A 27,569-nucleotide genomic window follows, 5' to 3' on the forward strand; every position below is an offset into this window, starting at 1 on the left:
TAATAGAAAGGCAAACCGCGAGCTTCCTTATTTGGGAAGTCCCGTCATCCTGCAGGAAAGAACCATTTTGACCGTTATCTTTTTTTTTTCGTTTTTTGGTCGACATATGGTTATTAATTCCCCTCTTTTATTTTGAAGGTTTGGCTGATGGAACGGCTGCGGTTGATCGAGCCCTTAGTTAATGTGCTGGGATATCATGCTCGATCAATTGCAATGAGAACTAGGCTATACATGGTGGACTTCACTCGGGTATGCAACTACTGGGAAAATAAGTTGAAAAGTGAAGGAAGTCCCTTGATTCGGTGGATTGTGCCATGGTGGCATCTCAGGTCAGTCACTAGAGTCTCATCTTTGGATCCGACACGGTTAGTTCGTGTCCTTGGCTTGGAATTCATGGTTTGCATTTTTCTGGAGAGATTGATGAGGCAAGTGGGCCTTAAGCAGAAAATTCCGAAGTTAGATACCGTTCCTCAAACTGCCTTGGCACATACTTCAGAGTCCTATCGGGAATGGGTAATTCGGTGGTCCCAGAGGAACATGTGGTTCATACCATTTCCTATTGGCTCTCTATGGGTATCTGACTCATATTTGTAATGGAGAAAGGCCGGTACTCCTGAAGAGCATGAGAAGCTGAGAAAGCACGAGCCCGTGGACTATAAAATCCGTGAAGTAGCAAAGAAGAACCAAAAGTACTTGACTGAAGAGGAAGAAGAGGCCTGATTCCGAATCGTTCATCCGTCGAAGAAACCGAAAACTGCTTCTGCCGTCGAAATGGTGATAGATCGAAACGGTAAGGCTAGACCGCGAGAGAGACCGTTGGTGATTAGGTCGGAGACCACGCAAGAGCGCCCGGCTCGTGGTCGAGACAAGAAGTATGATAAGGGTGACAAAGGCAAAGCAAAGATGGAAGAGTATGCTTAGTCATTTATTATAGTATTATTTATTATTATTTAAGTTGTAATAAACGGCGGGGTTTTTTAGAATCCTAGTCTAGCATTTATTTCATCATTTTCATTTGATATGTATTCGGCATATTATTATTTATGGAACAATGAATAAAAGATTTATTAGTTATGAAACTGTTATGATTTTGTTTTATTATTCTTGTCGAATTTCAAATGCAAATGCAAATGTCCTTCTATTTACATTTAAAAAATAAATAATGGGTTGTATCGTGTGAAGTATTGCCTACGTATTCATTAGAAAAAATGAAATCAAGCCATGTGCGTAGTTCGAGTAAATGTAAAAGAATAATTGTTCGAAGTAAGAGCTTGTAATGAACATTAGAAAAATAAGCATGTGCTTTTTACTTACTCCTAAAGGAAGTACAATTCAATCTATTTGATGATGTGAGGATGTCGAAATGTCAAAATGCAAGAGCATAGTGACATAAGTTTTAGCTGGCCAGGGGTCGGTTTTATTTCGTGTCGCATGAGCGGCACATGGGTTACGCGAGGCGCGTTTTCTTGTCCTATGCTAAGGGTAGTATCGCTTCAGTTGGTCTAGATTAGTAGGATTAGAAAATTCATTCCCATCTAGGTCTGTAATCTTACCCGCACCCCCTGAGAGTATGGACTTGACTAAGAAAGGTTCGGCCCAGTTAGGTTTAAACTTTCCTCGTGGATCGACAGGTAGGAGAGCTCTGACTGATTTGAGCACCAAATCTTCTTTGATGTTCCTCATATCTATCCCTATTCCATTCAGCTTCTGGGATTTGATTTTCGAGCAAAATGTGTAGGGATGGAATCTTTAATTTAACTGGTTGCACAGTCTCCATGCCATAAGTTAGAAAGAAAGGAGTGGCCCCAGTGGGCAACCTAACTGATGTGCGATAACCCCACAGTGCAAAAGGTATTTTGCTAGGCCAATCTCGATAATTGTCAATAATTTTTTTGAGGATCATGACGACATTCTTGTTAGCCTCCTCTACTGCGCCATTAGTTTGAGGTCTATAAGGCGAGGAATGGTGGTGCTTGATTTTGTATTTGGCTAGCAATTGTGCGGCTTCAGCCTGAAAATGTGACCCATTTTCACTGATGATCTCATGTGGGCAACCATATCGACATATGATATTGGTTTGTATGAACTTGGCCACATGTTTAGCTGTAAGAATAGTGTAGGATGCTGCTTCGACCCATTTAGTAAAATAGTCGATAGCTACCACAATGAAACAGTGACCTCCTGTTCCAGGTGAGGTGATCTTCCCAATGATGTCGATTCCCCAAGCAGAAAATGGCCAAGGAGATGTCATGGTGTAAAGCATCGAGGGATGGACATGTTGCACATTCCCGAAGATCTGGCAATTATGGAAATGTCTGATGTATTTAATACAATCTGACTCCATTGTCGTCCAGTAATATCCTAGACGCGTGATTTTCTTTACCATCATGGATCCACTCATGTGAGGACCGCATTCTCCATCGTGAACTTCTTCCATTACTTTTTGTGCCTGTGAACGATCAAGGCAATGCAAGACAACACCAAGTGGTGTTCTTTTGTACAATTCTCCCTGCATGAGGAGGTATTGAGAGGCTAGTAGGCGTATAGCGCGTTGTCCCCTCTTATCCATATCTGGTGGGTATGTACCATTAAGTTTGAAGTTTAGAACGACTTAGAACCAAGGTTCCTCTGGACTCTCTTCTTCATCTATAAGGAGGTGTACATAGGCTGGTTCTAACCGCAATTCAATGCATAAAGGCATTTCAACCACGTTGTCTGGCATATTAATCAAAGATGCAAGTTTTGCAAGAGCGTCTACAAATTGATTCTCCTCACGAGGTAGGTGTAAATAAGTGATCTGATCGAAGAATTGGGCAACTTGATCTAGCATAGCCTGATAGGATGCTAGACTTTTATTTCGAATTTTCCAAGATACTGTAACTTGGTTAATGATCAAGGATGAGTCACCATGAACTCGAAGATTCTTAATACCTGAACTCACTGCTGCTTGTAGACCAATGAGGCAAGCTTCATACTCTGCTGCGTTATTTGTCACCTCAAAGTCGAGTTTGACAGAAAGTGGTGTATGATCGCCTTCAGGAGAAATGAGCAACACTCCTATTCCAAACCCTCTTAAATTCGATGCCCCATCAAAATAAAGATCTAAAGAGTCTGCACTGGTCTGTAGGATATCCTTGTCTGGAAATGACCACATGTCTATTGCTTGGGTATAGTTGATAGGATTATCTGCGAAGAACTCGGCGATGGCGCGGCCTTTTATGACTTTCAGAGGTACGTATTTGAGATCGAACTCCGAGAGCATTAAGGTCAACCTTGCCAAACGTCCGTATAGAACGGGTTTCTCGAAGAGGTATTTGACGAGATCCATTTTAGAATACACCTTGACATAGTAGCTAAGCATGTAGTTGCATAGCTTCTTTGTTGCCCACCCAAGAGCAAGGCATGTATTTTCGAGAGGTGTGTACTTACACTCGTATTCTAAGAACTTCTTAAAAAGGTAGTAGATAGCTCTTTCTTCCTTTCCAACAGTTTGTGCGAGTATAGCTCCCATGGCTGTTTCAGTGACTGTGAGATATAAACCAAGAGGTTGATCTCGTTGGGGGAGGCATTAGCACTGGTGGCTTAGCCAGTATCTCCTTAATTCTATCAAACGCCTTTTGACAGTCGTCGTCCCATATGGTATGATCTGTTTTCTTGAGCTTCTTGAAAATTAGGTTCGCAAATCATGGTGAGCTTCGATATGAATCGACTTATATACTGCACTTTGCCTAGAAATACTCTAACCTCCTTCTCTATTTGGGGTTGTGGTATTTCGATTAAAGCTTTGATCTTGGATGGATCAATTTCTATTCCCGTCTGGCTGATGACATATCCCAGAAGCTTGCCTGACGTTACTTTGAATGCACATTTCTGAGGATTGTGCCTCATGTTGCACTTTCGCAGTCTTAGGAAGAATTTGCGAAGGTTATCGATATGCCCCTTCCTATCATTGGATTTGATAATCATATCATCCACGTACACTTACACTTCTTTGTGCCTCATGTCATGTAGCAATGTGGTCGCAGTGTGCTGATATGTAGCTCCAGCAATGATTAGCCCAAATGGCATAACTGTATAGCAATATGTGCCCTATTGAGTGACGAAGGCTGTCTTATGCATATCTTCTAGGGCCATTTTGATCTGATTATACCATGCATACCCGTCCATGAATGATAACGACGCGTGATCCGATGTATTATCTACCAATATGTCGATATGTGGTAAAGGGAAGTCGTCCTTGGGACTCACTTTGTTCAAGTCTCTGAAATCAACACAAACCCGGATTCGCCCATCCTTTTTGGGTACGGGGACTATGTTAGCCACCCAGTCTGAATACTCAGAAACTTTGATGAACCCAGCTTTGAATTGCTTATCGACTTCTTCTTTGATCTTAAGAGCCCAGTCGGTCCTCATCCGACGAAGATTCTATTTTACAGGTTTGATTGAGATTCGATGTTCTGTAATGTCCCTGTCGATCCCAGGCATGTCCTTGTAAGACTAAGCCAAAATGTCCTTGAACTTGTGTAGGATGTCGAGGAAATTTGCCCTTTCAGTTGGGTTTAAGGTCGTCCCTATCCTAAGTTCTTGGGGTTCTAGTTTGGTTCCTACCATGATGGGTTCAGTGTTCTCTATAACCGGTGCCCCTTGCCCTGCTTGTAGTATTTCTTTAATTATATAGGGAGGTAATTTGATTGAGTCTGGGTTAGGATCATCCTCATTATCATGGTAAATAGAATTGCATTCAGAAAAACACAAAGAATAAGTAGAATCTGATTTATTCATATTAAATTTTGAAATGAGTTGAAACAAAGAAGCCATCTATTCAGTAATCAGTGGCGGTAAAGGGAAAGCTGCTGGGACATTTCCCAAGCTGCTGTTACTATGCAATGCTATGCTTGGAGAAACAAGGGGATAGGAAGTGATGACAGAAGAAGACTCTCTAGCGACTTCTCTAGACTCAGACTCTGATTCCGACTCTGACTCCGACTCTTACTCGAATTCGTTATCTTCGGGTTATCCTTTGAACATCTCTCCTTCTCTATTAGTGACCTTGAAGAGCTTTCCTTGGTTGTTAGTCCATTTGATCGACTTTCTCCATCCTTTCTGCTGATTTGAGCTAGTGTTGGTAATTAGCGCTGTTGGGTTGATATGGTCATCTTGAAGTATCATGGTAATGATCTTATCCTGTGCTGCCTTGACAAATCGGTCTTCTCCAAACAGAAGGCTAACGGCTTGTTTGTCTAAACAGGTGTTTGACGAGTTTTGACGGTAGGAACCATTTCTGGAGGGATGAAATAACAATCGTGGAAGACCTCGATTGCAGCTAGTTGCATTCCCTTATAATGCCAAGGTTCGGAAAACCCGTGAAAGTATTCCTGACCCCCTTGTTTAACGAAGTATCCATTTAGGGTAGGGAGATAGGGCCGCATCTGGATTCCTTTGTCTTTACGGTTTTGTAATTGGGTTAGCATTTCTAAGGCTTCTGCTTTCGTGGGCTTGTATCCCAAACCTAATGGTATTCTATGAGAATTTCCTTCTTTATATGTTGCGAAGGTATTCTTCTTGGCAGGGTTTAATGGCATTCCCGGGAAGTATCCCTGGGACTTGAGTATGTGGTTGACCACTAAATTGGAGTATGGGTTGAAGTATAGAGGCGCCAATTCGCTTTCTACAAGATTTAAGCTCTGAAATCCCCCAAGCTCATATACTGGGTCTGTGACTACTTGGTTGCTTGACATTTTCTCTATCACAGCCTTGATAGGTGACGAAGTGATCATCACTACTTTGCCATCTAGAGGAATCTTGATCTTCTGGTGCAAGGTGGATGTTACCGCTTTGGAAGCCTGGATCTAAGGCCTTCCCAGAAGTATATTGAATGAAGCTTCGATATCCACTATTTAAAAATTAACCTTTAGCTCGATCGGTCCTGTGGCTACAGTGAGGTTAATTAGCCCTACTACTTTACCTCGTGTTCCATCGTATGCTCGAACACCTTGGTTGGTAGGAGTCCAATGTGATTCTTTCATGCGCAACTTATATGCTGTCTTTAGTGGTATGACGTTGACAACGGAGCTATCATCAACCAAACTCATTGGTACGTTCTTCTTTAGCCACGTGACCGTAATGTATAGAGCAAGGTTATGAATGGCGCCAAAGGGAGGCAAATCCTCATCTGAAAAAGTAACTGGGTTACTTAGTTTGACTGAGTCTTGGAAGACTAGGTTGACTACGTCATCAGGCGTAGAGTTGTGTGCTACGTTTAATTTAGCCAATGCTTGCAGTAAAGCTTGACGATGGGGAAATAAACTCGCAACTAGTTGCCAGATTGAAAGATTAGCCTTTGTCTTCTGCAGTTGCTTTAGCTAGTGGTTAGTAGTTGTATCTTTGCCATCATTTGGTGTGATGACATTGGTGTTCATAACCGGACCATTAGCAGTAGGACCGTTCTGAGAGACATTTTGATATGGACGCCCTAAGCGAGTATGGTGATCTATATCTTGATCTTCGCTAGCCTTGACTATATCCTCACTAACCTTGACTAGATAATGTTCTGTGAGGTATTCATCGTCATCGTCATCGGCCCATATTCCATTGACGATACTGAGCTCTCTCAACCTGATGATTTAAGCTTCTAGACTGATTATTTGCTCGACTAGATTGTCAACTACTGCGATTACCTCTTACATTGTAGACTCTTGAGATAGACTTAAAGTTAGTGGCACATTTCCCAAGGTGTGGTGCCTGGATTACGTAAGGATGTTACTATAGCTTCCAACTCTGAAACTGGCCTACTTACACTCTTTGCCATGCGATAAAACCGGTAATAGTAGGGGAAATGGTGGAATAACTCCTTTCATCTTCTAGCGCATGAATCTCATCCTCAACTGGAGAAATGAGGTGTGAACAATCCAGGGTGGTTTCTTCATCTGTGATCATCAGAACTCCAAGAGGATTCTGAGTATTGTTAGGCTTGCCTCCGAGAGGTATGGGTAAACGACCATCTTCGATCATATCCTGAAGGACATGTTTCAGTTTAAAACATTTCTCCGTATCGTGTCCCTTGCCTCTGTGATATTCGCAGTTTGCATTCTCATCCCAGAACTTAGACTTCTTCTCTGGGTCAGGCGTAGGTCCTATGGGCTGGAGCTTACCTTGTTTCATTAACCTTTTCAGAGCGTTGGAGTATAAATCACCAATATGTGTGAACTTCCTTTGTGGGTTACTCTTCTTAGATGATTCGACAAGGTTAACCTCATCGGTCTTGCTAGTAGAGCCATAAGAACGACTCGTTGAACCCTGATATCCGCGACCTACCGTTTTGGACAAGAGCCCCTTACGGATGTCGTCTTTAATCCTCGTTCCTAGGACCGTTATGTCTTTGAAAGACATTATGTTTTGGTATCTCAAATGGTTTGCATAAATGGGTCTCAGATTATCCACGAACTTTTCCACAAGAGTGGCTTCGTCTGGACGTTCAAGAAGTTGTGTGCTAGTCTTTCTCCACCTACTTAGGAAGTCGGTGAAGCCTTCTTTCTCATTTTGGGTAAGAACCTCTAGACTGCGCATATTGACTTGGATCTCAGCATTATCCGCGTATTGTTTAGTGAACTCAATTGCGGCATTGTCCCAAGTGGCAATCTTCTTGTGCTACAAAGAGTAAAACAATTTCTTAGGAATAGTGTCGAGAGATGAAGGAAAGATCCTTAGGAACATCTCGGGTTTGATGCCTTTGATAGACATGTAATCTTTGAAGGCACGAATGTGGTTCAAAGGGTTTTCATGCCCCTTGAACTTTAGGATGTCAGTCATGTTGAAGTTGGTTGTCAACTGAGTATTTACCGCCTCATACTTGCGATTATTCTCTCTGTAGATGTCATCTCCCTTAAGGTACATTAGTTGCTCCTCCAAGTATTGGAGTCGCTTTTCAGCATTAGTAGGACCTAGTGGGGGGTTGACTTCTGGTTGTCCAACAAAGGGTGGAAGGTTATCATGCATGCTCATGTCAGGCACATCATTCTCTGCAGGAGGAAGTCTAGTTTCTACGGAAACAATTCGGCCTTCGATAGCATTGAGGCGAGCATAAGCTTGGTCTTCGCTTGTTTGGAGACGGACGAGCGCAGCTAGGATTAGATCATTACCATTTCCGGGTGGTCCATTAATGCTTGCGTGACTAGTTCCAGGCATCTTGGAAACTGGGGATAAGAGATCGACAACGAATCAAAACACGATCGGCCATTTTAGCACACTTACTAAAAAAAGACTCGACTTGTGAAGTGGGTGTGTGCCACTGTGTCAAGTGAGGTTTGAAAATGACAGAATTTGAAATGCTTATCTTAGGCAACTGTAGTGTAGTTGTAGGAGTGCCGATTCGAAGTGGGTTTTTGAAATGGGTTGTGAGGCCCGAATTTTGACTAGACATTTGGACAGAGTTTCGACTCATTTTGCGCTATTTTTAGGCCATTTTTGAGAATATTTACATTTTGAAAAGGATTTTATTTTACAAAATTTCGTCATGGTTTTTGCTTACAAGAAGGTGATCACATATATGATACAAACATCCATAAGGGCATTATAACGGTATGCTGAGTGCATTTAAAGGGTTTTTGGCTTAAAAGGTGGGTTGCCATACCAAGCAATCAAACCCTGGTCTGTGGAGAGGTCCGTGCCAAACATGAGTAAGGTCGGTTCCTAGTCCATTTCCTCGACTAGTGAAAGCCCTTGATACAAACAAGAGTATGTACCACGGTATGGTTGACGTCAATCGCTATCTATCCTTAGGCCCAGATAAGAATTTGGACAGTCCAGACGGGACAATTGGTCGAATGGGTTGGGAAGAGCCTAGGAAGGCCAGATAAAACGACCTAAAAAGGTCGAGTAATGAAAACCGACAACTGTCTCGTATAAACTATTCCCTAACCTCGTTCAAGTTTCACCCTGGGTAACACGTAAGTGTATCATCTCCAGCAGAGTCGCCAAACTATGGACATGGCCCACCGCGCGCGCGCGCACCCGCGCGTGTGTGTTTTTTAAGGCAGTGGCACTTCTCCCACGGAATCTTGGTTTGCCAAAGCACGTCATGGGCCGTTACCGATTTGTGAGGCATTGAAACCGGTGAAAGGTTGAATAAGCCTGCATTTGTGGAGTCGCCACCAATTTTTATGGGAAATTCGAATCGTTCGAATACCTCGTGCCATGTCAAGACACAAAGTAGTGACATGAACACTAATAACTCGTTACCCTTAGCATTCTATGTCTAGAATGACTCTCGTGGATGCCAATGAACACGGATATTGAAAGATATCTGGAGTAAGAGGTGAGGGTACTTATTAGGAAGTCCTTTTACTGAACACCTAATCCCGCCCTCCTCGACAGCGGCCTCTACTGATGATTAGGGAAATCGTCTATATTTAAAATGGCGTTGATTATATGCATGCAATGCAACATCCTACGTTTTAATCCTAACATGTGAATTAAACTATGTCGGTGAGCAAATAATTAGGCAACTATTAATGTCGAGTTGAGATTTAGAATTGATTACATGTGAATACAAATGGATAAATCATACATGAGTAAAAACGATAAATAAACAACGATAATTGAAATTACAAATAATTAACAAGGGCTTAATTGATTTACATCAAAAATACACTTAAGACGGAATTATGGAAGAAAATGAAAGGGTAGAAAATTAAGGTAATAAAATAGGCCAGATTAAGGGTGATATTACGATTAATAGTTAATTAAACACCTAATTAAAGCTATGTCAAAGCGAGAACGGAAATTCAGGGACAGAGATCATCTCAGAACAGGCGCAACATCTGCTGCGTCCCTTGAGAGGCGCAACTGTTCCTGCATCTGTTCTTGAGTTGAGCTCTGACTGTGAAGTCAGAACCGCGGTTTGTTAATATTTGTTGGTAGGTTTTACCATTGATTATCGATATTTGACTCAAGTTAAAGTGATTTAACGGATTAATTACATACCGACATCGTCATAAAAGCAATAAACATGGATTAAAACGGGTTAAAACGGATTAGAACGAATTAAATTGAGTTAGATTTATTTACAAAGACGGAAACACAAAAGGAACAAACTTTGAAAGAATAAAACTTGATAAACTGGATTTAAACAGGGAAATATGTACCAAAGAACAAATCTCAGAAACTTGATATGAACAAATCGATTTTTTAAAATCCGGGTTTGATTTAATGACGAAAACCCGCAAATATCGAATCATAAGGGATTTAAGTCGAAAATAAACGTGATAACTAAAAGGAATTATTGAAAACATAGTTTACGTGTAATACCTCGTATTTTAGTTAAGTTTATATAACTAATTTACGCAATTCGAATAATTGATTATGACGGTTATAATTAATAATTGTGAACAAGACGGAATGATATAATAAAATAATAGAATAATAGAGTAATGGGTCGGAATGGTAATTGGGTAATAATAATATACGATAACTTATATGGTAATAGTGAATGATTATTATGTTATAATAATAATAATAATAATAATAATAATAATAATAGTAATACGATAATAATAATAATAATAACAATAGTAATAATAATAATAATAGTAATTGTATTTATAATAATAATATTTGTTATGAGACGGTAATTAAATAAATAAAATAATAAAGAAAGACGGGATTGGAGTTGGGTCATGTGCTATAGGGCATGGGTCGACTATATATGTTGCGTAAATTGGTTGATTAATTGTCGGGTTCGGATAATTACTAATAATAATAATTAATATATTTTATATTTCCTAATTGGTTCCTTATAACCTTAGCCTACCAATATAAATAGATGAAACCTCAAACGATGGTCCTTATTATTCATCAAATCTGAAAAATAATTTATAAAGAGAGTGGGAGAATAAGAAAGGGGAATAGCAAGGAATTTATCGTCTTTTATCGTCTCAAGGTAATACTTTAAGACCGTCTCATGTATATACTTTGCAATGTTATAACTCGTAAACTAGACCACTATATGAATTACTTTGACCGTGACCTTGACCGTGAGACATCAGGGAATGGCCAGACCCACCGTTTACCACGTTTGACCGACGGGGGAGGGTGTTTGCAGGGGTTTCTATGTGGTGGTTGTGGGTGTTGTTTAACACGTTTACTATACTGTATTGAACCCATATGCAAATCGTGATGGACCTGGTTTGGGTTAGGATGGTACCTGAGGTTGCGTCGGACACCGTCGGTGGTCAGGGTTGGGTAAAGGCGGTGAATTGGGTGGTTACTTGGCCGGAGTTGCGAGAAGGGGTGGTTGTCGTTTTCGCATAAAACCGGTTTTATACACCTACCCATGACTTATTTGACTCGAGCCTGGGTTGGTTGGGTTCATGGGGGTTGGTCGGTGATAGTGGTGGTCGTAGGCTGGTCTGGGGTGGTGGTTAGCGTGGTGGTTGACCGGAGTTGCGTTAAAACAAGGGAAAGACAGGGGAGTATGTCGGGTTGGTTATTGTTAGTTGTTGTTGTCTGGTGCGGGTGCTTGTGGGCCGTGAGGGAGGAGTTGTTGGTGGTGCTATGCTGCGGTGATGGTGCGTCCTGTGGTGGTTGTTGGTCAGGTGAGTTGTAGGTGGAAGTGATGGTAGCCGGTGTTATTGTGGTTATGAGGAGTTGTTGTCGGCTGTTGTCATGGTTTGGTCGTGGTTGTGAACTAGTGTTTGGTGATGGGAGTGGGTGTTGGGCAAGGCTGCAACCACCGTGGCCAGGTGGTAGGCTGTCGTGGGGTGTGGCTGGTGTTGGGTGTGTGAGTACGGGTTATCGTGGGTATGGGAATGGGTATTAGGTAGTTACAATTTTTACGTGACTTATACTATTATATTATGGGTATGAGAAACGAATTTTGCTTTGGTGACTCGGGATTATATTTGAGTCGGGTTTTTATATCGTGGACCTTTAATAATAGTAATAATAATAATAATTAATTTGAATAATGAATAATATAATTTATAATAATTATTAAATAGTAATATAAGGTAATAATTTATAATTAAGTAATGGTAAATATATTATATATTTATGTTAGGTGACGATTTGTGAAGAATTTATAATCGGGTTCGTGTGCTTTAATTATTTGGAGCGTTTTGAACTGCTTAATTGGATTTGCTTGCCAGGTAGGAAACTACTCAATCTTGTCTTATTTCTATTACTACTAAAAGATGGATTAATTGTATGTTGTGGTGAATTGGTGAAGGATGAGTTTAACTGTTTGCAACGATCTTTTATTGCCTAGTTGGATTTTCTGTTTTATGCCACTATTTTATATCATGTTCGTTTGGTTATATTCTTTGCGACTATCATTATTATTGATGGTTGTTGGAGTTGGGAGATGAGTTTTGTGTGTATCCAGTTGTGTGTCCGAGGCGGATTTGTGTGTCTAGTATATCCAGACTGTGTGTCTGAGGCGGGACTGTGTGTCCATTGGACTGTGTGTCCTGGAGTATGTGTAACACCCCCATACTCCAAGTGCCTTACCAGGACCACCCAGGTATAAAGGTGTTACCATCTCGGTTCCCCGAGGCAATGATAATCATAAGACAATAACGAAACAACATTTAAATAGTATAAGTTTAGTGAATAAAATACAATCCAAAACCAAATACCAAAATACGGTTACATGTTCTCAAAACAAACTGTCTACTCAACTAAATGAAATGTCTAATAAACTACTCAGGCTACAGCGGAAGACTCTATCATCTGAAAGTGGCACATCCCAGCTATCCCATGTAACTCGACTCATACCTGCTCAACAACTGCTCACCATCCCCGAATGGATCACCACAGTTTTTAAAACAATAAACGGGGTCAGTACTAATCACACAATTTATATAATCCAACAACACAAAGAATCAACACACGGCTCAAACATCACGGATATACTCCGAACTCCATCACCAACTTCACAATACTGATTACACACTAAAGTGTGTAGCCCTGCCAGAGTGCCCATCGCAACAGGTCACTCCACGCCGCCAGTGGGGGACCTTAGTCATTCCCACCTAATCCCCGCTCATCTCCATCGAGCGATAAACCCAAATCCATTAATGTGCACATCCCTTCTGTGGCGGGTTCCACAGAAGGCGAATAATGGGCGTGAAGCCGATCCCCCAAGTGAATCCACTCGGCCGGGGACGCGCCCAAGAACACCGATAGATACAAACAATCACAACTACTAGACAACAAACAAAACCAACAACCGTCGCAATACTCGTATGATAACGATCAACAATCACAAATCACCACCAACACATTATGGGACTAATACTGAGTAGGCAAAACCCTACCTGGAAAGCAACACAGTCAGACGATCTCAACAGCTGTTGTCAAAAGGCCTCCTCTACGAATCCTCCTCCTAACATACAATCATACAATTACTACCAATCAAGAAACACAACAAAACCCCCAAATCCCCAAATTAGGGTTTAACTAACTTTAAGGAAATACCATAAAAACAGTACGTAGATCTTACCCTCGACGCAAGGATCACAAAGGTGTAAAGAAAGGTGAATTCCGACCTTCCAAGCTCCGGGATTTGCCAATAATGCGATTGATGCGAAGAACGTAGATTGTTTTCTCTTTTGAAATTAATTAGGTTTGTAAAGTGTATTATGAAAGTGACGGAAGTGTTTATATATTAAATCGCATTATTAACAAAACCCGACAAATCATCCCCCCGTAAACCGGCTACTCGATCGAGTAACTGACATACTCGATCGAGTGCCGCCTACTCGATCGAGTATCAAGGCTACTCGATCGAGTACCCAACAGGTCAGAAACTGTTTTAAATCGTAAAACACCCTTACTCGACAGAGTAAGGCCCACTCGATAGAGTACCCAAAGGCTCATAAAACCGTAGTATTACAGTCTTCCCTCCTTAAAAAGAACTCCGTCCCCGAAGTTCAAACCACAACAAAACAAAGACACACTACTACACTCCCGACACAACAACCACAACAAAACTCATCATTAAAACATGCTACTAACCAAACTCAACCCGACTCAAACCATTACTAACCATACTGACACAACACCAAAATGATGTAAAAACTCTTAAAACTCTTTGCGATCATCTCCTACCCCCCTAAAAGAAACAAGGTTACGTCCCCGTAACCATACATACCTGATAAAAAAGGAAAGGGTAACGCTCTCTCATGGCCTCCTCTGCCTCCCATGTAGCTTCCTCAGACTCGTGGTTAGACCAAAGGATCTTAAGCAAAACTGTCTCACCACTCCTAGTCTTCCTAACCCTCCGGTCAAGAATCTGCTTAGGCACCTCAAGATATGACAAGGACTCATCTAGCTCTAAGCTCTCTGCCTCCAACACATGTGACAGATCACTCACATACTTCCGCAGCTGAGATACATGAAACATATTATGCACCCTCTCTAACGCGGCTGGTAAAGCCAAACGATATGCAACCTCTCCAACCCGCTCTAAGATCTCATAAGGCCCTATGAACTTCTGACTCAGCTTGCCTTTCTTCCCAAATATCATAAACCCACGCATAGGAGACACTTTCAGAAGAACCTTATCCCCAACCTGAAACTCTATATCCCGGCGATGTAGATCTGCATAACTCTTTTGCCTATTCTGAGCCGCTCTTATCCTTTCCCTGATCATCTTAATCTACTCAATCATCTCATGTACCATCTCTGGTCCTAGAACCACTGCCTCAGCACTGTCGTCCCAACAAATCATACTCCTACATCTCCTCCCATATAAGACCTCAAACGGTGTCATAACCAATACTAGTGTGATAGCTGTTGTTGTAAGAAAACTCTATCAAATCCAACTTCTGTTCCCAGCTACCACCAAAGTCCATCACACAAGCTCGTAACATATCCTCAAGTGTCTTGATCGTTCTCTCAGTCTGACTGTCTGTCGCAGAATGAAATGCTGTACTCATCTTCAAAGTTGTTCCCAAAGATTCCTGCAACTCTTTCCAAAACCTTGAGATAAATCTCGCATCTCTGTCAGATACTATGTCCTTAGGGACTCCATGTGACTTTAGCACATTCTTCCGATAAGCCTTATGCATGATTTATTTGGCTATAATGAAGTCCTTATGCATGATTTATGAATTTTTGATGAAAAATCACATAAATAGTGACTATAATTAGTAATAATGCTAAAACATACATCATGACTAAAGGAAAAACGTCACATGTTGCATTTTATCATATATTTCAGATCTAAAAGTGAAAAGTTGATAAAAATAATTTTTCTCATATTTTTATGGTCATAATTGTTAAACCGATAAACCGCAACATTGTTTTTCACGATAAATTTTCGAAATTTTTAACCTAAGTTTTGAACATTATGAGTGTCATGGTATTTTTCCATAATGTTCATGAGTTTAAATTTAAAATTTCGAATTTATTTGAAATTTTTATAATTTAATTTGAAGTTTATAGCATAATTTTGTATTTTAGGTCCATTTATGAACAATATTAAGAAAACAAGTTTAATTATTGTCAAAATGTTAGTGGAGACTAATTTTGAGTCCTAAGATGGTTAGGGTAATTAACTTGTACATAAATATGAATTTTTGTAATTATTGTGATTTTTATAAGTTAAATCACGCAAATCCGTAAAAACCGATTAATATACGATACTGGCTCTTAAAAGGCGATTTAGCATAAAATCTAGCATGTTCATACATATTATAATGCTGCATTTTATTTATGATTGTCATATTTTAATTTTATGTAATTTTTGAATTATGTAATTTTACTTAGTATGGCCTTAGATTTAATTGGTATTACCCGAAATGTATGGGAATATCGATTCGGTTGTAATTATTGTGATCTCGTATCACCGTTTTGTAATTTAATAGATTTATTTTATTTTATTACAAATGTATAATAGGAAATTATGTAATTCATTTTGTAATTTTATTATTAGGAGTTCCTTGAAGACGGTGCCACTCGAGAAGGCGATCCATTAAAGAAAGTGTTGCCTTGAAATGCGTGCCAAGACCGAAGTTCAAGGGATCAAAGGAGTTGGTTTCCGAATTTGTAATAGTTTATTAGATTTATGGTCGGGACTAAATCTTTCGGTTACTTGTCGTTAGGAGCACCTAGACCAAAACACAATTTATAACTTCACAAACAACTCTACAATTAATAAAGAGGCAAGTAATGGTCGGATCCCAAGGGACGGGAATTGAGATGAGATTTCTATTGTAACTAGTGGTGTCTTAAGAGGTGTCACAATTGGGGTTTGATGTAGAAGGTCACTAAACTAAATAGCAATGAAAGTAAACAAGCAAGATGAATTAAAAGGGATGTAAACAATTGATAAAAGGCACTAGGGTGTCATGGGTTCATAGGGGATTCATGGGAATTGATCATACAAACATATTCTCAAGTTATAAGCAAGCAATTATTGTTGTGATGGATTGAGTTGGTTTATATCTTACAATCCTAGGAAAGTTTGGGTCCGAATCGATTAGATTGTACAACATCTACAAGTCGACTTAGTCTTCCCTATTCAACAACATGCACGGTCTAATGAGACTCGAGTTGGTTTATGTCTTACAAGTCTCATTGAAAAGATAGGTGATGGGTAAAAAATGCAAGGATTCATAGGCTCGCATTTCATCAAACATAACATGTGCATGAGTTGAGATCACAAGAAGCAAACAAATAAACTATGAAAGCATATTAATTTAAGCATGAATCATTCCCCATGTTGCTTTCCCCTAATTACCCATTAACCCTAGCTAAGGAAACTACTCACTCATGATCATGTTGAACATGCTAGCAAGGTTGTCAATCATACCAACAAAGTGAAACATGATGAATAAATGAAAGTAATTAGCAATAATTAAAAGGGATTAAGAGAATTATACCTACGTGATTCCAATAATAAAGCAAAGAATAAAAGAAGTACTTGATGCTTGATTGAGAGGTTGTCAATCTCCCAATAATAACCCAAATAATATTCAATTACCCAAAATAAAGGATGAACAAGAGAGAGATTAAGGAAATAAAACTTGTATTAAAACTTGATTAAATGTTGATTACAAGATTAAAGAGAGATTTGATTTGATATTAACTACACTAAAGATTGCTAAGAAGAACATGCTCTTCTAATTAGACTAATGGGGTATTTATTGTGGGGATTAGGTGGATGAATTAAGGTTAACTAAGGGCTTAAATGACGATTAAGTCCCTTGTTGAGGAAACGCCGGTCTTTTTGGAAAGACTCCGGTCTCTAGGGAGACTCCGGTCTCTAGAAAAAGATGTGAATCCTTCCTTGAAGCTTGAAGAAGACGAAATGGGTCTGCCTGGGAATCCGTGCGTCTTTAGCACGGGACGGGCGGATTTGGTGGTCTCTGCCCGGGCGTCTTGGGGTGAAGACGGGCGTCTTCTGGAGCTTTTGCCCGGGCGTCTTGGTGTGAAGACGCACGGATTGTGGAGTGGTGGATGGGCGTCTTCTGGACAATCCGCACGGATTCTTTGGGCGATCTCGTTTCTTCTTCTTTTCTTCCTTTTTCTTCATAAGATCCTTGGGGATTTCCTCGGGGATGCAAGGATCTTTTCTCATCATTGCCCATCTACTATAGTATGTACAAAGGCCTTCTAATCTTGTCTCTCCTTGATGCTTGGTCATTGAATTCAATCAATTTAGTCTCATTTTGCCATGAAAATGCAAGGTTTGCACTCCTTTCCTACCAAGGGATCAAAACCTCAAAGAATATGCAAAACAAAGAACTAAAGACAATAAATGACCCAAATATGCACTAAAAAGCATGGGAACAATGCTAATTCGGGGACTAAATATGCTCTAATTATGGTCACATCAAATATCCCCAAACCGAACCTTTGCTCGTCCCGAGTAAAGAGGTGACAAAGACTAGGACCATTATTTGAACTATCCTAATAACATAGCCGATATGAGACAATTAGCGGGTCTCACTCTGCCCCTTCAACTCTCAACAAGACAACCATGAGGTAGGATGCCTTCTTGCAAGGCAAGGTGGGTCTTGCCAAAATGGTGACACATCCAAACATTAAGCACACAAAATGAAGTAATGGATGCATCTACAAAAGAATAGCCTCTTTCCTCATCTAAGTGGCGAAAATTATCTACAAGGGAAGCAATTCAAGGGTACACACTCCTTCATAGATGCAATTTCTTCTAACTACTAAGCCTAGAAGGATACCAATAAGTCACCTCCAAATTGTGTCAAGCTAGGGTACCTTTGTCCTCAATCGTTAAATGCTTTTGTCAAGAATAGACTCCCTATGGTGTTAGAAACACTAGAGGATCGCGGAATTCCCCCTCTTGCCTAGACAAGAAGAAGGGCCGTCCCCTCTCTACCATGCACAAAAATGGATACGATGGATAAAGGGATCGATAGATATTTGAGTTTCACTTTGGGAGTTTTCTTTGTTGTTGTTTTTCTCCCCAATTTCTTGTGGCATATAACATTTGAGAACACTTTCTTGCCATTTCTTTTTGATTTTTGGCATTTGAACACTTGACAACTTTCAACTTTTGCATTTCTTTTGAACATTTTCAAAGTCACCCCATATGTAGTGAGGGTGCCTTATATTTGAATTATAGGAGTTCTATTTTTGCTCCTCTTTTCATTTGATGCATTTTTGCAAACTTTCTTTCACTTTTCATTTCATTGAACTCAAATCAATTTCTTTTTGTGCCCATTCCCTTTGATGACAAAAATGTGGTAGAACATGGATGATGGATGCATGGTTTCAAGGGTCACCTTGGAATAAACGGTAGCCAAGGAGTTATCACACCACAAGGTACTCTTGACTAGCCCTTAATCCATGGGTCAAAGGATACTAGCATGACACATCCTAGGGTGTTTTACAAGTATTCTAACAAGCAAAGTCTTAAGAAGAAAAAGCATCTACTAGGGCCTATATACACTTGTCAAGCTTCCCAAGTAGACGGTTTCGCAAATTTTTTCTAACATGCAACTACATGCCATGATGCAACTAACATATATACATCCTAATGCAAATGATTCTACCAACTAATATGACATATAAACTAAATGCAAGTCCTAAGTTCACATTGTTATACCGCATCAATCAAAATAAAGCCACATAGTCATTAACATAAAGAGGAAAAAGGAGATTGGAAAGATCATACCATGCGGTCTTCAATATCCTCATGTCTCGGATGTGGCGTAGTCGATCAATGTGAACAAGGATGAACAAACACAATATATACAACAATATATACATGACTACACTACAAAGGAAATGAACTTGTTTTTGGTTTTTCAATTTTTCAAATTTTTATGGTTTTTCTAAAATTTTTCAATTTTTTTGGATTTTTGAATAAAAGTTAAGTTAGAATTCCCCATCCCCACACTAATATGGGCATTGTCCTCAATGGCCAAAATGATGGGAAATTATGCAAACATGATGCATGATTTCTACACTAAATGCAAGCTACACTAATCTACACTACATGATGCATGGGTTTTTGTTTATGACTGAGAGCGTAATTTAGATTACCTCCCGTTGCGTATGCATGTACTTCCCCAAACCGAGTTAGACATTATTTCTAATATCCTAAAGTTGGGGGTAGTTCATGCACACAGGATGTAATGCATGAAACTAAATTTGTCATTTTGGATTTTCAAAAGTGGGAACAATGAAATAAGAACACCTCAATGGGGCCGAGGTGTTAGTCCTCTATGTTGTTAGGACTACTCCAACCATGATCAAGATAAATAAATAAAAACAAAGAAAGAAGTAGACAAACCTCAAGAGGGTAAGAGCCTTCAAAGCTTGCTAGTCTTCCACCATATCATCATTATCATCATCTTCCTCAATAGAAGTGGACTCATCACCACTTCCCTCTTCACTTCCTTCTTCATCCTCTTCTTCTTCATCACTAGCCTCTTCCTCAATGTTATCATCAACAACCTCATCACCGACAACCTCATCGTCACCCGGAATCTCACCCCTAGATGCACTCGGAAAGAAGACTTCCCTATCCGCCCAACTAGGCAAAGGACATGAAGGATCAAGTAGTCCTTGCCTAGCTAAATGAAGGAGGGGTGGATATTGGGCCAAGTATGCATCTTCCCGATCCTTAAAAGCTTGTTTATGCATCTCTTGCATAAGTAGAGTCATATAGTCTTTGCTTGCTTCAACACCTTTGGGTTTAAACTCTTGATACTTGAAAGGATAGGGTGGTGTGACAATGGAGGAGGAGGGCATTTGAATTTCACCCCTTTGTTGTCGGATGATGTATTCGGCTTCTTTTGAGAGGGGAAGGAGGTAGTTGGTCCGATGGACACTCAAACGACATATCTTTGAAGGCAAAGTAAAAGATCTAGCCTCATTGGTGAGCCACCCATACTTGGTGTCAAGAGGGTTATGAGTGACCCACTTGTACTTGTTAATCATAGCATCCATGTCAATAAGATGACCCCCCTTTTTCGCCACATACTTGCTATCCTTGTTGAAATTCGGATCAAAGTACTTAGCCAAAAGAGTGACTAGACCTCCATTTACAATAACGGTGGTGCCTTGCTTCCCACAATCAACATTTAACCATCTTTCCACCAAAAGGCTTAGAGAATTGAAAGGCTTGGTGAATTCCCTTCCAATATTTAAAGCCGACTCAAGAAGAACACAATCGAGCTTGGTAAAGTGGTTGGTGTCTTTTCTTGCAATGATGGTATTCCCGATGACCTTGTGCCACACTCTAATTCCCGGATGGTGGACTAATAGAGCGCGACTAGCATGATAGTTCTCAAATTTCCTTCCGGAAATCGCCTCCCAAAGAGGAGCGGGGTCATACTTTACGGGATTCTTGAAATAACTAGGTGAATCACTAAGACCCAATGCTTTACCCAATTCATCAAAGGTGATGCGCCTATTCACATTTGTAAGGCGGAACTCGATGTTTTCCCTAGTCTCTCTACCTTAGTAACTTTCAAAGAACTCAAGAATTCTAAGGTAAGGGAGGGGTATGTCAATTCTTTTGTAGAAAACAATTTTCCCAACCCCATGGCTTCAAAGAAGGCTTTAGTTTGTTCAAGGACACCCAACTTGTTCAAGGCATCTTCACAAATAAACTTAGTGGATAGAAAGGATTTTCTAGCATACTTGGCAAAAGTTTCCCTATGGGAGTTAGAAATGAAAATTACCTCCGGATAGTTCGAAAGTTGAGCAATTTCCGGAGTTGTTGATGTTGTTGCTTCCAAGGGAGGTTGTTGTTGTTGCACTTCCAAGTTTGAACTAACTACCACCATAGCCAATGAGGCATTCTTTGCTTGAAGACTCTTTTGTCTTGTTGAGAGTGCCTTTGCCTTAGGTGCCTTTGTTGCTCCTTTTGTCCTTGCCATTGATGATTGAACCAAGAAAAGAGTGAAAATCTTCAATTTCCAAGTATACCCAAATCGATTTTAAGATGAAAGGCTTTGCCTTTATAATTTCAAAAATCGACTCAAAGGTTGAAGATTTTGGTGCTTGGTTTGATTTTTGTTGGAAGAGGAGTGATTAATTGTTGTTAGAAGGAAGTTTGGATTTGATTTTGTTGAATTTGATTGAGGAAATCTTGTTTTGGTGATGGAGAGGATAAGGGTTTTTGGTAGTGTTTTGAATGAAGAAATGAAGAAATGAGTGTGGGAGGGGTATATAAAAGACCCGAAAAATTTTGAATTGCAGGGGAAGACGGGCGTCTTTCCGTCGGGACGCTCGGATTCTGCCTCTTTTTGGTTCTGAATTCTCGCCTAAAGACGGGCTTCTTTCAGCAAAGACGCTCGGATTTATCAACTGCGCGACGGGTGTCTTTCGCTGAAGACGGGCAGATTCTCTTCCAGTGAGTTTTCTTGTTTTTCCCAGCCAAAAAGACGGGCGTCTTTCTGCAGACGGGCAGATTCTCTTGCAGGACGCTCGGATTTATCAACAGTCCCAAAATTTCAAATTCTCAGCTCAGATGGATGGGCGGATTTTAACAAAGATGTCCGGATTGCCTGAAGACGGGCGGATTCCCACGAAGACGCTCGGATTCTGCCCCTTTTACCCGGATTCAGTTCCATCCGTGTACTTGCATATCCCGTGTAATTTTTCATTCTTCAAATCCTGTGTTCTTCATTGTGAGGGCACTACTAAGGCATGAATAGCCTAGGCAATTGATATCCCCACACTAAGCTAAAGCACTACACATCAATTGAAATCTTAGTCCCTCCCTCACTTCTCTCAAAAATGATAATTATCTTGATCAAAGTATAAAAATCCAAAAATGACAAAAATGCAATGTAAGAATTAAAATGCGAGTTAGGGAGTTAGAAATATTTACAAATGGTGGTTTAGGGAGGACTCCACCAAACTCTCGTCCTTAGTGAGATGTCATGGGGGCATGTCCAAGGTGTTGTTGATGTTGCTCAACACCTTGAAGAAGTAATTAAAAGCTTGTTAATTATCATGATAAAGATCTTCAATAGATCTTTGCCCTTGTTGTCGGTCTTGATCGATAGCATTACCAATGTAGGGATTGAAAATCCCTTCAAACTCATCGTCCCAAAGACCACAAACTTTATCTACTTGATCACTAAAGATCTCTTGAGTTGATAGAGACAACTCTCCCACTTTCTTGTCTTGGCTAATGATGTCATCCTCTTCATTGCTTGACTTTGGTGAGCTTTTCAAGCTCTCTTTGTTACAATTCACTTGCTCTTTGAATGGAGCATCTTCAATTTTCTTCTTCCATTGGAGTTCCGACTTCTTCCAATCATCCTTCCGGCTATAATGATCAATCATAAAACATGGTTCATGCAAACGGGGAGCTCTCATGGTCTTGTCAAGATTGAAAGTTATGCTCTCATCTCCCACTTCTAGAGTGACCTCTCCATGCTTTACATCAATCACCGCATCCGCGGTGTGTAAGAAAGGTCTTCCTAGAATGATTGGAATGTTGGAGTCTTCTTCCATGTCAACAATGACAAAGTCCACCGGGATGAAAAATTTCCCAACTCTTACGGGAACATCTTCCCATATCCCTAATGGTGTCTTCGTCGATCTATCGGCCATTTGGAGTGTGATATTGGTGCATTTAAGCTCTCCCATCCCCAACCTTTTACTCACCGAGTACGGCATAACACTGACACTAGCCCCTAGATCACATAAGGCTTTGTTGATCGTGGTGTCGCCAATGGTACACGGTATTGAGAAGCTTCCGGATCCTTTAACTTTGGAGGTGAACTCCCTTGAAGTATTGCACTACTCACCTTAGTGAAGGCGATATTCTCAAGCTTCCGGATTGACTTCTTCTTTGTGAGGATGTCTTTCATGTATTTTGCATAGGCCGGCACGTGATTGATTAATTCCGTGAAAGGAATTGAGACTTCCAAATTCTTCACAATTTCCATAAATTTTCCAGGTTAGTCATCAAATTTGGGCTTGGCTTGACGACTTGGAAAAGGAAGTCTAATCATAATGGGCTCCTTCTCCTTGACCTTGTCTTCATTTTTCTTTGAAATTTCTTCTTTTGATGGTTCCCCATCCTTGGAGTTTTGCACAATTTCTTCTTTGTCACTAGCTTCCACAACTTCATTCTCAACTTGCTTCATCGGTACTTCATACCTTGTACCACTCCTCAAGTGAATGGCACTAACCGTTTCATGTCTTGGGGGATTACTTTGAGGTGGTAATTGCCCCTTTTGTCTTTGTGAGCTTGAAGATGCTAGTTGAGTCAATTGGGTTTCCAACATTTTGGTGTGAGCTAGGATGTTGTTGATGGTGATTTCCTTTGCTTGACTATCCTTTTGCATTTAAGTGAAAAATTCTTATTGATTCTTTTGCATTTGGAGGACCGCTTTTTGAACATCAAAACCTTGGTCATTTTGTTGATTGTATGGAGTTTGATTTTGGTAACCTTGGTTTTGGTTGTAAAAGGGTCTTTGATTTTGGTTTCTCATGGGAGGTGGGGTGTATGTTGGTTGAGGGTTTTGAACATTTTGGCTTTTGTATGAGAGATTTGGATGTAATTTGGTGTTTTCATTGTAATAGTTGGAATAAGGGGTACCACTCTTGTATGCTTGGAAAGCATTCACTTGTTCATTTGTTCCCCTACATTCACTTTGGTCATGTCCCAAAGTTCCACAATTCTCACATATCCCACTTGGGATTGATGAAGATGCCGTCATGGCATTGACATGATGCTTTGGTGATTTTGAGGCTTCTTCAAGTCTAGCCATAGCTTTTTCAAACTTCAAATTGATGGTATCAATGTGAGCACTAAGTTGAGCACCCAATTGAGTAATAGAGTCCACTTCATGCTTTCCTCCTCTATTAGCCTTGCGAGGTCTACTATATTATGAGTTATGGACCGCCATTTCCTCAATTTTGTTCCAAGTTTGATTGTCATCAACTTCGGTGAACATTCCATTTGATCCCATGTTAAGAATGTTCCTTGAATCTTCATAAAGACCGTTCCAAAATTGTTGTACCAAGAACCACTCGCTAAGTCCATGGTGAGGACATGAGCGACTAATTCCTTTGAATCGCTCCCAAGCTTCATACAAAGATTCTTCATCCCTTTGCTTAAAGCCCGTAATTTGAGCTCTTAGCATGTTAGTCTTTTCCGGTGGATAGAACTTTTTGTAGAAAGCTAGAGCCAACTTCTTCCAAGAATCAATTCCGAGAGTAGCCTTATCAAGGCCTTTCAACCATTGTTTTGCGGTGCCAATCAGAGAAAAAGGAAATAAGACCCATCGAATTTGGTCTTGAGTTACACCGGTTTGAGAAATCGCATCACAATAGTCACAAAAGGTTTCCATATGAGAGTGAGGGTCTTCACTAGGCATCCTCCCAAATTCTCTTCTTTCGACTAATTGGATAAATGCGGATTTGGCAATAAAATTTCCGGTTAGATGTTGTGGTGTGGGAGTACCATTGGGTAGGTTCTCCTCGGTGGGTACGGAATGTGATGAAAACTTAGAAATTGTGGGTTGATTTTGTGTTGGATTTTTTGTTGGGTTCTCCTCACCTTCTCTTGCAAAAGGGTTGATGAACTCAATAGTATTTGGTTTAATATCTACAACCTCACCAATACCTCTCAAAGTTCTCCTAGCAAGTCTTCTATTGGTTGTCAAAGTTCTTTCAATTTCGTGATCAAAGGGTAACAAGTCACCTTGTGACCTTATAGACATGCAAAATATCAAACACCTCGAAAACAATTAGAACAAACCTTGAGGAGTTTTACTTCCCCAAGGCAAAGAAAGACACAACTAATAACAATGTAAGAAAATCTAAATCAAGTTAACACCGTCCCCGGCAACGGCGCCATTTTTGGTTGGGACTAAATCTTTCGGTTACTTGTCGTTAGGAGCACCTAGACCAAAACACAATTTATAACTTCACAAACAACTCTACAATTAGTAAAGTGGCAAGTAAAGGTCGGATCCCAAGAGACGGGAATTGAGATGAGATTTCTATTGTAACTAGTGGTGTCTTAAGGGGTGCCACAATTGGGGTTTGATGTAGAAGATCACTAAACTAAAAAGCAATGAAAGTAAACAAGCAAGATGAATTAAAAGGGATGTAAACAATTGATAAAAGGCACTAGGGTGTCATGGGTTCATAGGGGATTCATGGGAATTGATCATACAAACATATTCTCAAGTTATAAGCAAGCAATTATTGTTGTGATGGATTGAGTTGGTTTATATCTTACAATCCTAAGAAAGTTTGGGTCCCGGAGCCGAATCGATTAGATTGTACAATACCTACAAGTCGACTTAGTCTTCCCTACTCAACAACATGCATGGTCTAATGAGACTCGAGTTGGTTTATGTCTTATAAGTCTCATTGAAAAGATAGGTGATGGGTAAAAAATGCAAGGATTCATAGGCTCGCATTTCATCAAACATAACATGTGCATGAGTTGAGATCACAACAAGCCAACAAATAAACTATGAAAGCATATTAATTTAAGCATGAATCATTCCCCATGTTGGTTTCCCCTAATTACCTATTAACCCTAGCTAAGGAAACTACTCACTCATGATCATGTTGAACATGCTAGCAAGGTTGTCAATCATACCAACAAAGTGAAACATGATGAATAAATGAAAGTAAATAGCAATGATTAAAAAGGGATTAAGAGAATTATACCTACTAATGATTCCAATAATAAAGCAAAGAATAAAAGAAGTACTTGATGCTTGATTGAGAGGTTGTCAATCTCCCAATAATAACCCAAATAATTTTCAATTACCCAAAATAAAGGATGAACAAGAGAGAGATTATGGAAATAAAACTTGTATTAAAACTTGATTAAATGTTGTTTACAAGATTAAAGAGAGATTTGATTTGATATTAACTACACTAAAGATTGCTAAGAAGAACATGCTCTTCTAATTAGACTAATGGGGTATTTATAGTGGGGTTTAGGCGGATGAATTAGGGTTAACTAAGGACTTAAATGACGATGAAGTCCCTTGTTGAGGAAACGCCGGTCTTTTTGGAAAGACTCCGGTCTCTAGGGAGACTCCGGTCTCTAGAAAAAGATGTGCATCATTCCTTGAAGCTTAAAGAAGAAGAAATGGGTCTGCCTGGGAATCCGGGAGTCTTTAGCACGGGACGGGCGGATTTGGTGGTCTCTGCCCGGGCGTCTTGGGGTGAAGACGGGCGTCTTCTAGAGCTTTTGCCCGGGCGTCTTGGTGTGAAGACGCACGGATTGTGGAGTGGTGGACGGGCGTCTTCTGGACAATCCGCACGGATTGCTAGGCAGTCTCGTTTCTTCTTCTTTTCTTCCTTTTTCTTCATAAGATCCTTGGGGATTTCCTCGGGGATGCAAGGATCTTTTCTCATCATTGCCCATCTACTATATTATGTACAAAGGCCTTCTAATCTTGTCTCTCCTTGATGCTTGGTCATTGAATTCAATCAATTTAGTGTCATTTTGCCATGAAAATGCAAGGTTTGCACTCCTTTCCTACCAAGGGATCAAAACCTCAAAGAATATGCAAAACAAAGAACTAAAGACAATAAATGACCCAAATATGCACTAAAAAGCATGGGAACAAGGCTAATTCGGGGACTAAATATGCTCTAATTATGATCACATCAATTTACTATTTTAGGAAGGCCATACTAGGATTTTATTTTTTATGCTTTGCATTTTATTTATATGTTACATGCATCGCTAAATCGCCATAACTAAACATGCATTTTTAATCGAGTTTATCGACCGTGTCAATTACAATTATCGAAGTTCACCGCTTTAGTTCACTTAAAACGTGACAGATAATAAATTGATATGAACTCTCGCTAAAATAAACAATTGAGACTTAGCCTTACCAAAAAGTAGAAACCATGAAAACCTATTTCATGAGGGAGTGCACTCGGCCCTACCGGGGTACAAACCTTGTTACGTAGGGGAAGTGGGTGATAAATGTCTATCCACCGAATTCATGTTGATAAGGGATGAATCGGCCCTACCGTGCCCAAGTTGATGTGGATTTGGATCATGGACACATTTATTCGAAATTTGGGTTGAACTCAACAAAAGTATTCTCGACCATTGTCGGATGTGTTTT

General features: G+C 40.1%; 1 non-coding gene across 1 annotated transcript; it reads left to right on the forward strand.

Moving 5' to 3' along the window:
* Positions 1-24,492: 24,492 nt before the first annotated feature.
* On the forward strand, positions 24,493-24,599 carry LOC141603001 (small nucleolar RNA R71). The gene has a single exon (XR_012524901.1). It is a non-coding gene; the product is annotated as a small nucleolar RNA R71 (small nucleolar RNA).
* Positions 24,600-27,569: the final 2,970 nt, after the last annotated feature.

Source organism: Silene latifolia, chromosome 9 (genome assembly GCF_048544455.1).
Source record: "Silene latifolia isolate original U9 population chromosome 9, ASM4854445v1, whole genome shotgun sequence".
NCBI lineage: Eukaryota > Viridiplantae > Streptophyta > Magnoliopsida > Caryophyllales > Caryophyllaceae > Silene > Silene latifolia.